This window comes from Lithobates pipiens, unplaced genomic scaffold, assembly GCF_037356315.1.
Source record: "Lithobates pipiens isolate NorthernLeopardFrog02 unplaced genomic scaffold, aLitPip1_a1.2 Scaffold_28, whole genome shotgun sequence".
In the NCBI taxonomy this organism is placed as follows: Eukaryota; Metazoa; Chordata; class Amphibia; order Anura; family Ranidae; genus Lithobates; species Lithobates pipiens.
Window position 1 is genome coordinate 194119577 of NW_027507789.1, and position 12937 is coordinate 194132513.

General features: G+C 44.5%; 1 protein-coding gene across 2 annotated transcripts in view; it reads left to right on the plus strand.

Moving 5' to 3' along the window:
- Window positions 1-2442: 2442 nt before the first annotated feature.
- PKIG (cAMP-dependent protein kinase inhibitor gamma) overlaps window positions 2443-12937 on the plus strand; it is a 169099-nt gene continuing 158604 nt past the window's right edge. The window contains exon 1 of one of the 2 annotated variants that reach the window (XM_077460224.1): window positions 2443-2491. The gene's annotated coding sequence lies outside the window, so the exon portion shown is untranslated. The remainder of the gene's footprint in view (window positions 2492-12937) is intronic. The other variant, XM_077460228.1, reaches the window with a different exon arrangement.

Genomic DNA, 12937 nt, shown 5'->3' on the forward strand with positions numbered 1-12937 from the left:
CTTTGCCTGTGCCGGCCCTCTTCCCACAGACGTGGCTCTGACGCTCGTGTTTTGGGAATAGCTTCCAGAATGCTATTATACTGGATTAGGCCGGGGTGTCAACACGCGGCCCCGGGATTCCCACGACAGATGAGAGCAGAGACGCCTGATCTTTATCCTCTTCTTCAAGTGTTGGGAGCCTATAGAGCGCATGGATCAGACTACTGCTCTATAAAAAGGGGCATTGTGCTAAAAGAGTAGTGGAGGCATGGAAAGGAGTACAGGGGATGTTGGATCAGGAAAGGAATTTAAAGCCCAATGATCATTTTTAATAAAAACAAAACACTGGACAGCCATTCTGGCTGCAGTACTCACCTCCTCTTCGGCACCGTCCCCTCTTGGACTCTTCTGCTCTTGGTTTAATGTCTCCTAGGGCCGCTCAACCAACTTTCTGTGTTCAGGGTGTCATGGACACACCCCCTGGGGGTCATGGACACACCCCGGGTGTCATGGACACTCCCTCTGGGGGTCATGGACACACCCCCTGGGTGTCATGGACACTCCCCCTGGGGATCATGGACACACACCCTAGCAGTCTGCACTCACAGTATAATGAATGCAGAATGTGGTGCTGATGTAATGATGTCCTCTGCATCACTGAAGATCTCTCAGTGCCCCGGAAATGGTGAGAAGGAAGAGGACCGGCATATCATAGGTGTAGGCAGCCTTCCTGTCCATATTGGCAGTAGGTTGGGCCAGGCTCGACAGAACCTCATTTTAAATTTTTTTTTTTGGTTATTGATTCTATGAAATAATGTGACGATGGGGGGGTAGATATGTGATGATGGGGGGGAGGTAGGTAGATATGTGATGATGGGTGGGGGGAGGTAGGTAGATATGTGGTGATGGGTGGAGGGGAGGTAGGTAGATATGGGTGGAGGGGAGGTAGGTAGATATGTGGTGATGGGTGGAGGGGAGGTAGGTAGATATGTGATGATGGGTGGGGGGAGGTAGGCAGGTATGGGATGATGGGTGGGGGGGAGGTAGGTAGATATGTGATGATAGGTGGGGGGAGGTAGGTAGATATGTGATGATGGGTGGGGGGAGGTAGGTAGATATGTGATGATGGGTGGGGGGAGGTAGGTAGATATGTGATGATGGGTGGGGGGAGGTAGGTAGATATGTGATGATGGGTGGACAGGAGGTAGGTAGATATGTGATGATGGGTGGGGGAGGTAGGTAGATATGTGATAATGGGTGGGGGGGAGGTAGGTAGGTATGTGATGATGGGTGGGGGGAGGTAGGTAGATATGTGATGATGGGTGGAGGGGAGGTAGGTAGATATGTGATGATGGGTGGAGGGGAGGTAGGTAGATATGTGATGATGGGTGGAGGGGAGGTAGGTAGATATGTGATGATGGGTGGAGGGGCGGTAGGTAGATATGTGATGATGGGTGGAGGGGAGGTAGGTAGATATGTGATGATGGGTGGGGGGAGGTAGGTAGATATGTGATGATGGGTGGACGGGAGGTAGGTAGATATGTGATGATGGGTAGGTGGGGGGAGGTAGGTAGATATGTGGTGATGGGTGGAGGGGAGGTAGGTAGATATGTGGTGATGGGTGGAGGGGAGGTAGGTAGATATGTGATGATGGGTAGGTGGGGGGAGGTAGGTAGATATGTGGTGATGGGTGGAGGGGAGGTAGGTAGATATGTGGTGATGGGTGGAGGGGAGGTAGGTAGATGTGTGATGATGGGTGGGGGGAGGTAGGTAGATGTGTGATGATGGGTGGGGGGGAGGTAGGTAGATAGATATGTGGTGGTGATTATGATGGGTGGAGGAGAGGTAGGTAGGTAGGTATGTGATGATGGGGGGAGGGGAGGTAGGTAGGTATGTGGTGATGATGATGGGTGGAGGGGAGGTAGGTAGGTATGTGGTGATGATGATGATGGGTGGAGGGGAGGTAGGTAGGTATGTGGTGATGGGTGGAGGGGAGGTAGGTAGATGTGTGATGATGGGTGGGGGGAGGTAGGTAGATGTGTGATGATGGGTGGGGGGGAGGTAGGTAGATAGAAATGTGGTGGTGATTATGATGGGTGGAGGAGAGGTAGGTAGGTAGGTATGTGATGATGGGTGGAGGGGAGGTAGGTAGGTATGTGGTGATGATGATGGGTGGAGGGGAGGTAGGTAGGTATGTGGTGATGATGATGATGGGTGGAGGGGAGGTAGGTAGGTATGTGGTGATGATGGGTGGAGGGGAGGTAGGTAGGTATGTGGTGATGATGGGTGGAGGGGAGGTAGGTAGGTATGTGGTGATGATGGGTGGAGGGGAGGTAGGTAGGTATGTGGTGATGATGGGTGGAGGGGAGGTAGGTAGGTATGTGGTGGTGAAGGTGTGATGATGGTGGGGGAGGGGTCGATTTGTCTCTCGCTCTCCGGTAGTAGTGTACTCCGGTCTCTATGGTGACGCGGGGAGGGGAGGAGTCAGCCGGGACGGAGCCGGGAGAGGAAGGTGAGCGGGGATCGGGGTGTACGGGGGAGATGATGATATATAGGAGTGTACGGACACTGATCACGGTAATATATATATATATATATATATATATAAATATATATATATATATAGATCACCTACCTGTGTATACAGCTCAGCACTCATCGCGCTCTCAGTGATATATTGCGGGGAAATTTAGAGATCGGGGGGTCTCCGGGGATGATGAGATGTGGGAACCGTTATCTGTGTTATATTGTTTATATATATATATATATATATATATATATATATATATAGCGCTCTATTCAGTAGATATATGGGGGGATCGTTCAGTAGATATATGGTGGGGGAATCGTTCAGTAGATATATGGTGGGGGGGGGGGGAGTCATTGTATGGTGGGGGGGGATCATTCAGTGATGTATGGTGGGGGGAATCATTCAGTAGATATATGGTGGGGGGGATCATTCAATACATATATGGCGGGGGGGGAATCATTCAGTAGATATATGGTGGGGGGGGGATCATTTCAAGAGATATATGGTGGGGGGGGAATCGTTCAGTATATATATGGTGGGGGGGAATCGTTCAGTAGATATGTGGTGGGGGGGATCATTCAGTAGATATATGGTGGGGAGGGAATCATTGAGTTAGATATATGGTGGGGGGGGAGGGGAATCATTCAGTAGATATATGGCGGGGGGGGGAATCATTCAGTAGATATATGGTGGGGGGTATCATTCAGTGTTGTATTTGGGGGGGGGGGATATATAGTGGGGAGATTATTCAGTGATGTATGGTGGTGGGGATCATTCAGTAGATATATGGTGGGGAGGGGATCATTCAGTTATGTATGGTGGGGGGGGAATCATTCAGTAGATATATGGTGGTGGGGGGATCATTCAGTAGATATATGTTGGTGGGGGGATCATTCAGTAGATATATGGTGGTGGGGGGATCATTCAGTAGATATATGGTGGTGGGGGGATCATTCAGTAGATATATGGTGGTGGGGGGATCATTCAGTAGATATGTGGTGGGGGGGGGGATCATTCAGTAGATATGTGGTGGGGGTGGATCATTCAGTAGATATATGGGTGGGGGGGAATCGTTCAGTAGATATATGGTGGGGGGGGGGAATCATTCAGTAGATATATGGTGGGGGGGGGGAATCATTCAGTAGATATATGGTGGTGGGAAGATCATTCTGTAGATATATGGTGGGGGGGGGGGGGGGGGGGGGTCATTCAGTGATGTATTGGGGGGGGGGATATATAGTGGGGAGATTATTCAGTGTGTATGGTGGTGGGATCATTCAGTAGATATATGGTGGGGGGGATCATTTAGTGATGTATGGTGGGGGGAATCATTCAGTAGATTATGGTGGTGGGGGGATCATTCAGTAGATATATGGTGGTGGGGGGATCATTCAGTAGATATATGGTGGGGGGGATCATTCAGTGATGTATTGGGGGGGGGATATATAGTGGGAGATTATTCAGTGATGTATGGTGGGGGGGATCATTCAGTACATATATGGTGGTGGGGGGATCATTCAGTAGATATATGGTGGGGGGATCATTCAGTGATGTATTGGGGGGGGGGATATATAGTGGGGAGATTATTCAGTGATGTATGGTGGTGGGGATCATTCAGTAGATATATGGTGGGGGGGGATCATTCAGTGATGTATGGTGGGGGGGGGATCATTCAGTAGATATTGGTGGTGGGGGGATCATTCAGTAGATAAATGGTGGGGGGTATCATTCAGTGATGTATAGGGGGGGGGGATATATAGTGGGGAGATTATTCAGTGATGTATGGTGGTGGGGATCATTCAGTAGATATATGGTGGGGGGGGGGGGGGATCATTCAGTGATGTATGGTGGGGGGGAATCATTCAGTAGATATATGGTGGTGGGGGGATCATTCAGTAGATATATGGTGGTGGGGGGATCATTCAGTAGATATATGGTGGGGGGGGATCATTCAGTGATGTATTGGGGGGGATATATAGTGGGGAGATTATTCAGTATTCAGTGATGTATGGTGGGGGGTCATTCAGTAGATATATGGTGGGGGGGAATCATTCAGTAGATATATGGTGGTGGGGGGATCATTCAGTAGATATATGGTGGTGGGGGATCATTCAGTAGATATATGGTGGTGGGGGGATCATTCAGTAGATATATGGTGGTGGGGGGATCATTCAGTAGATATATGGTGGGGGGGGATCATTCAGTAGATATATGGTGGGGGGGGATCATTCAGTAGATATATGGTGGGGGGGGTCATTCAGTAGATATATGGTGGGGGGGGTCATTCAGTAGATATATGGTGGGGGGGGATCATTCAGTAGATATATGGTGGGGGGGGGATCATTTCAGTGATGTATTGGGGGGGGGGGATATATAGTGGGGAGATTATTCAGTGATGTATGGTGGGGGGGATCATTCAGTAGATGTATGGGGGATCATTCAATGAATTATAGTGAGGGGGGTATATGAGGAGTAGATGGTAAAGAGGAGATCTTTTCTTGATTGTGGGGTCCCCTCTGATACCCCAAGGGGTATATGCAATGATGTATGTACAGGATATTGGGGGGGGGGGGGGGTGTTCTTAAATCTGGTGTTGGGGGGGGGGGCCTCTGTCTTCCTCATACACATCCCCTGTAAAAAGATGTGTTACAAGGTCTCAGGTGTGAATGGGGAGCAGGTGTGTTAAATTTGGTGTTATCGCTCTCACTCTCTCATACTGGTCACTGTAAGTTCAACATGGCACCTCATGGCAAAGAACTCTCTGAGGATCTGAAAAAAAGAATTGTTGCTCTACATAAAGATGGCCTAGGCTTTAAGAAGATTGCCAAGACCCTGAACTGAGCTGCAGCATAGCGGCCAAGACCATACAGAGGTTTAACAGGACAGGTTCCACTCAGAACAGGCCTCGTCATGGGTGACCCAAAGAAGTTGAGGTCACGTGCTCCGCGTCATATCCAGAGGTTGTCTTTGGGAAATAGATGTATGAGTGCTGCCAGCATTGCAGCAGAGGTTGGAGGGATGGGGAGTCAGTCTGTCAGTGCTCAGACCATATGCCGCACACTGCATCAAATTGGTCTGCATGGCTGTCGTCCCAGAATAAAGCCTCTTCTAAAGATGATGCACAAGAAAGACCGCAAACAGTTTGCTGAAAACAAGCAGACTAAGGACATGGATTACTGGACCCATGTCTTGTGGTCTGATGAGACCAAGATAAACTTATTTGGTTCAGATGTTGTATAGCGTGTGTGGGGGCAACCAGGTGAGGAGCACAAAGACAAGTGTGTCTTACCTACAGTCAAGCATGGTGGTGGGAGTGTCATGGTCTGGGGCTGCATGAGTGCTGCCAGCACTGGGAAGCTACAGATCATTGAGGGAACCATGAATGCCACCATGTACGGTGACATACTGAAGCAGAGCATGATCCTCTCCCTTTGGAGACTGGGCCGTAGGACAGTATTCCAACATGATAACGACCCCAAACACACCTCCAAGACGACCACTGCTTACTAGAGAAGCTGAGGGTAAAGGTGATGGACTGGCCAAGCATGTCTCCAGCCAGACCTAAACCCTATTGAGCATCTGTGGGGCATCCTGAAACGGAAGGTGGAGGAGTGCAAGGTCTATAACATCCACCAGCTCCGTGATGTCATCATGGAGGAGGGAAGAGGACTCCAGTGACAACCTGTGAAGCTCTGGTGAACTCCATGCCCAGGAGGGTTAAGACTGGAAAATAATGGTGGCCACACAAAACATTCCCTGCTGACAGCTGAATGTACACAAAAAACAAAATGCCAGCAAAAAAACAACAAAAAAAACATGGAGGGGCCTGGTATGGATCTGGCAGGGGAACCCCCAGCCCCTTTTTTTTTCTTTTTTTTTTTCTTTTTTTTTCTTTCCACAAAATGTTTTTTGGGCAAATTTTTTTTCCTGACATTCATCTATTAGCTGGAGTCACACCAGAAACGCAAGCGTTGCGTTTTTTGATGCATTTTTGTGTTTTTCTTATCTTTTCCCTTTAAAAGCGCTGTATATAGCTGGTTGCTCATTGGTTGTTAAGGGCGCAGCGGCCAGCTTCCTGACCGGCTCCTTAGCAACCAGCTATATACAGTGGTTTTAAAGGGGAAAAGATAAGAAAAAACACAAAATGCATCAAAAAACGCAACGCTTGCGTTTCTGGTGCGATCCATTGAAGTCTATTACACACAAAACGCAATATGCTGCGTGAAAAAAAAAAAAGTCCCCAACCCTTTTAAAAGATGCACTGGCTGAAAAATGCATAGATGTGAACGTGTGCCAAAGGATACCATGATAAACGGGCTGTAGTGCATTATTGCAAATTGCAAAACGCACCAAAAAGCGCATAGGTGTGACCGTAGAAAAGAGAGGCAGGTCTTATGTAGGGCTGGGGAAAAAATCGATTAAATCTTGAATCGAGTTGAGAGGTCAAATCGATTCAAAATTTCAACAAATCGTATTTTGTTTTTTTAGAGTTCTTTTTTTTTTTTTACCAGGACTGTCGCTGACACCGCGCCGGTCCTGAGGAGCTGCGGGCAGGAGTTTTTAGGTGAGGCTGCGGTATCGGCCTAGTCCACAAGGCTGGACGCAGCAGACTAGGCCGAAGCCGCGGCCTCACCTAAAAACTCCTGCCCGCAGCTCCTCAGCACCGGTGCGATGTCCATCAAAAAAAAATAAAAGATTCGAATCGCGAATCGATTTTTATTTTTTTTTATTTTTAGAAATCGCCCAGCTCTAGTCTTATGCTACACATGACATGCCTCCATTCCTAAACAATACAAAAAAGAGACAGAGTAGCGCATGGGACTTTGAATGAGGCCAGCATGGGGGTGGACACAATAGAGTAAAACATAATAGCATGGTTTATTGTAACCTGAATATTACATAACATATTTTGACATCATGCTATTAACCTGACTTATAAGTTGAACACATTCACATGGGTTGTTGATGGAGTAGTAGAGTATGCACGCATTAAAGAACTCGACGCGTTTCGCAGGCCACTGCACGCTTCCTCAGGAGTATATGCAATGTTTTCTAAAGCCCATACACACTATCAGTTTTTCTGCTGAGTTTTTCCTTCAGATTTACCAAAACTACATAATATGAGGTCAAACCTTAGGAGTTTCAATTTGTATGCAATCAGGCCGGCCCTTGCATTACATGGTTTTGGTAAACCTGAAGGAAAAAATCTGCAGAAAATCTGATAGTGTGTATGGGGCTAAAAAAGACAAAAAAATCTATTAAAAACATCTGTCACATAAACATCTTTCTGCAAATAGAGGCCCAAATGGAGCCCCATACTTACAGATCGGGCGAAGCCGAGGCTCCAAGAAGAGATGGTCGCCCCCTGGGGGATCTCTTTTTGGAGCCTCGACTTCGCCGATCTGTAACTATGGGGCTCCATTTGGGCCTCTATTTGCAGCTTTTTATGTGAGAGATGTTTTCAATAGGTTTTTTTGTCTTTTTTAGAAACCTTGCATATATCGTGGTGACCTCCCAGACCTACAGCGTGAACCCATTTGGGGTAGGCTGGATGGGCCATCAAGATTTGAACGAAGCCTATTTTATATGCCTTTACAATGTTTTTTTCATTACAATGATATTTGAAACAATCTTGTTATGTTCTCTTTTGATAAAATAAAAAATGTATGGATAAAAAAAAAAAAAAAAAGAAACATTGCATATAAAGATATACTCCTGAGGAAGCTGGCGAAACGTGTTGAGTTCTTAATGCGCACATACTCTACTCATCAACAACCCATGTGAATGTGTTCAACTTATTTGACATCATGCTATTAACCTGGCTTATATGTTCTGGAATATTCAGGTTACAATAAACCACGCTATTATGTTTTTGTGTCGCCCCCCCCCCCCCCCCATGCTTGCCTCATTCAAAGTCCCGTGGGGCTATTCTGTCTCTTTGTCATAGGTGTGACCGTAGGGCAACATGGGCGGTTTTCATTTCAGACCGCTTTATTATCTCCTGTCGGTAGAGGCGGCATAAAGATCAATAAGTTGGTCCACATTGGGAGCAATGCTGGCAGCGGGTTCTTGTATGCGTCTTCATGCGATGTGTAATGAAGTCGCTCCAGGCTCACACATAGCGCTCTGTGCATTTGGATGGAATGAACTCTCCGGAGACTTGTTCATCTCCGTGTCCAAACAATCAGCTCACGTACAGCCTTGTGTAGAATTCCGCATGGAATGTGTGTAGCGGATCATGAGACGCGGGAGGACGATGGGAGAAGTGTCACGACTTAACAGACCGTAAACTTCACACAAAGACATCTCTTTTAAGAGCTGGAAAACCTGGCGTGTGATTTCCACCATGCAGATCCTCCCAATTCACACCGCTTATTCCAGGAAATGTCTCTTTATGGAACATAGTTGTGTTTTTAAATCTATAGCCTGGGCCAATAAAAGCATTAGTTCACGCCTGCCGCCGAATGCGTCGCTAATCTGGGAAATTCAAAGAAGAATTGCAGGCATCTGCGTCTTAAAGCCACTACCCCCCCACGTACACGAGATCAGAAAATCGTACAAAAAATACCGCTTTCGAATCGATCGAACGATAATTGGATCATTAGTACAGAGCTTTCGAGAGCCAATCATGGCCATTCATCCAATGTTGTTCTATCGGACATGAACAAAATATTTTTTCGTACGATGCCAGATCGCACGATTTTCGTTTAATCAGTACAGCTGTTGTTCACAAATGCATTGCAACACATGACATCGCTTCCGAATTTTTATTCTGTCGTACGAGAATTTTTCGTGACCAATCATCTGATTTGATCTGGGTTTGTTCCCTTTTTCTTTCTTTCTTTTTTTTTTTGCATGATAATCGTTTGTTCGATTATCGCGTGTACCGGGCATTATACATATTTACCATAGCCTACCCTGGACCAATGTTAATTCTGTATATTCCATATCTGGCCCATGACCCTGGAAGCTGGAAGTCTCTGTGGTGTATACACCATTGTTCGGCTGCATTCAAACCTCAGCCTTTTGTAGCTTGAAGCCCGAAACTCCAAAACGCTGGAGGGAGGGAAAAAAATAAAAATCAATGATTCTCTATGGAGATGGTTCACATCTTCACTCCAAATCGCCTGAAGCTCAAACAAGTTCTGGAGCTTTTTTTTTTTTTTTTTGTTGCTCAAATCGGGCAGATTTGGGCATTTTTGGCGCATTTTTATTCCCATAGCAATGAATAGAAAAGCCTCTTTTTTTGTGTGTGTGTATTCGCGCCTTTTTGTGCAATTTTATGCTCAAATTAAATATTTTACAAATAAAATAGTAATAATATATGAATAAATAAATGTAAAATAAATACACAATTAACTAAAATAAATAAATAAATATGTAATATATTAATACATAATATAATAATAATAATATTATATTATTTTTATATTATATTATAATTAATAATAATACATTAATAAATAATAATTTAACCTTAAAATATTAAAGGGGTTGTAAAGGTTAATTTTTTTATTTTCTAAATAGGTTCCTTTAAGCTAGTGCATTGTTGGTTTACTTACCTTTTCCTTTTGATTTCCCTTCTAAATGTTTTTTTTCTTTGTTTTCTTTGCCTGAATTTCTCACTTCCTGTTCCTCCTCAGTAAGCTGTTTAGTAAGCTGTTTTGGCTGACTAACCACCGCTCGGATGATGGTGTGAAGTTTACTGAGGAGAAACGGGAAGTGAGAAATTCAGACAAAGAAAATATAACATTTAGAAGGGAAATCGAAGGAAAAGGTAAGTGAACCAACAATGCACTAGCTTAAAGGAACCTATTTAGAAAATAAAAACAAAGCTTTTACAACCCCTTTGAATACATTATTAATAATATAATAATAATAAAATAACACTAAATACCCACACTCAAACAAAAAGATACATGAATAATAATAATATATTTTTTTTGTTAATGTGTTTAGTTATTTATTATTATTATTATTATTATTATTAATGTATCTGTTCATGTACAACGAGCGGAAGTTCCACTCTTGGGTGGAACTCCTCTTTAAAGAAAAAAAAAAATAATAAATTTTTTTTGTTAATGTGTTTAGTTATTTTTATTTATTATTATTTATTATATTTTTTTTAAAGCGGAATTCCACCCAAAAGTGGATCTTCCGCTCTTTGTACTCCTCCTCCCCTCCGGTGCCGCATTTGGCACCTTTTCGGGGGGGGGGGGAGAGGGGGCAGGATACCTGTCTTTCACAGGTATCCTGTTCCCAATTCCGGGAGCCTCAGCCTTGGGTATTGATGTCACCGCCCAGGCTACCTCCTTCTAACCCGGCCACTGGGCCAATAGGCGAGAGGAGCGGAGCATCGCGCATGCGCAGTAGGCTTCCCATCATGAAGCCTTAAGTTATTTGCAATGGAGGCAGACATGCCGACATCGCTGGACTCCAGGGACAGGTAAGTGTTTGATTATTTAAAGTCAGCAGTTGCAGCTGCTGGCTTTAATTTTTTGCAGCTTTGAGGGGACCTCCGCTTTTAAGGGGTAAGGGTTAATTATTTATTTATTGTTACTTAGTATGTATTGAATTTATTTATTTTTTATTTATGATTTTTACTTATTTGTGTATTTATTTACACATTTATTTATTCATTTATTATTATTCATATAATAAAATAAAAATAAATAACCCTAACACCAACTCCTAATCCTAACCCTAACCTAAACTGAACTCACCCTAGCGAAAAAACATTTATGATAAATTAATAATAATAAAAGAAGAAATAAAAGCTAATGGAAAAGCTAAAAAAGCTGAAATACCTAGCAACAAATGATTGAACAGATAATAGTTTTCTCTATTGGCTAATAAAAAAGCGTTAAAAAGCCCAAAAACGCTGCATACAAACATGCAAGTCGCGCCAAAACACACCAAAATTTGCGAAAAAACACTCAAAGACGCTACGCTCAGGTGTGAATGCAGCCTTCTAGTGACCTCCATTTGTTTCCAGGTCCCGTGGTGAGTGGCCGGCCTGATGCATTGTGAACACAGGAGGTCGGTCGCTCAGGACCGACACCATTCAGAAAATGCTTAACAGTATTTGAATGAATGAAAAGTATTTTCTGATTGACAAGGAGGAGAGGCAGAGCGGTTATATTGCAGTATGGTTATATTTGCAGAATAATTATTAGATCCAGAGGTATTGGTAGCTGGAAGTATATGTACACACAGTCATTAAGAGCTCATGGAGGTCAGTGCAGAAACACTGCTTTTAGATCTCTATAGCATTTTATATTTATTTTTTTATTTTTTTAACAGATCTGAATACAGCTCTAACATAATAATGTGTCCAGGCACATGGCAGTGCAAAGCTCTATCATTTTTTTTTCCAGTGTCCTATTGGGGAGATTTCTCTTTACTTCCTGTTCCATAGCCGGAAACAGGAAGTGAGCGGAAATCCCTCCAAGGTGTAGAAGTCCCTGGTCGTCATCAGAACAAGTGTCCCCATTGGAAAATTTCCTCTCTCTATTCCTGTTTTGGCGACAACCCAGAATTTGGATAACAGGAATACAGACTGCAATAAAATCCTGATGTTCTAATCCCTCTCCACTCCATCCAAAGCAAAAAAAAAAGTTTTTTTGTCTTTAGTTACATTTTAAAGAGAATGTACAGCAGCTATCACCTCTTTCAGGCAGTCTCTTCCACTGACTCAATTTGCTGGGTGCACATTGCAGCTTGAGCTATTGAGGTTTGTTATCTCTAAAGGTTTAAGAGATAATGGGGAAAAGCAGAGGGATCCACCATCTAGCCAATACTGTGTGTATATGTGTATATAGCTCTATCTCTCTCTCTCTCTCTCTATCGCTTGCGCTCTCTCTCTTTCTATTGCTTTCTCTCTATTGCTCTGTGTCTCTGTCGCTCTCTCTATCGCTCGCTCTATCTCTCGCTCTCTATCTCACTCTATTGCGCTCTCTCTCTTCCCCTCTCTTTCTCTCCCCCCCCTCTATCGCTCGCTCTCTCTATCACTCTCTATCGCTGTCTCTCTCTCGCTCTATTGCTCTCTTCTCTATTGCTCTCTCTATCTCGCTCTATTGCTCTCTTTCCCTCTCGCTCTCTTTCCCTCTCGCTCTCTTTCCCTCTCGCTCTCTTCCCTCTCGCTCTCTTTCCCTCTCGCTCTCTTTCCCTCTCGCTCTCTTTCCCTCTCTCTCTCTTCCCTCTATCGCCTCGCTCTATTGGTCTCTCTATTGCTCTTTCTATCTCGCTCTATTGCTCTCTTTCCCTCTATCGCTCGCTCTGTTGCTCTCTCTATCTCTGTCTTGCTCTATTTGCTCTCTTTCTCTCTTTCCCTCTCTCTTTCTCTCTCTCTTTGCCTCTATCGCTCGCATTATTGCTTTCTCTATCGCTCTATCTCTCGCTCTCTATCTCACTTTATTGCGCTCTCTC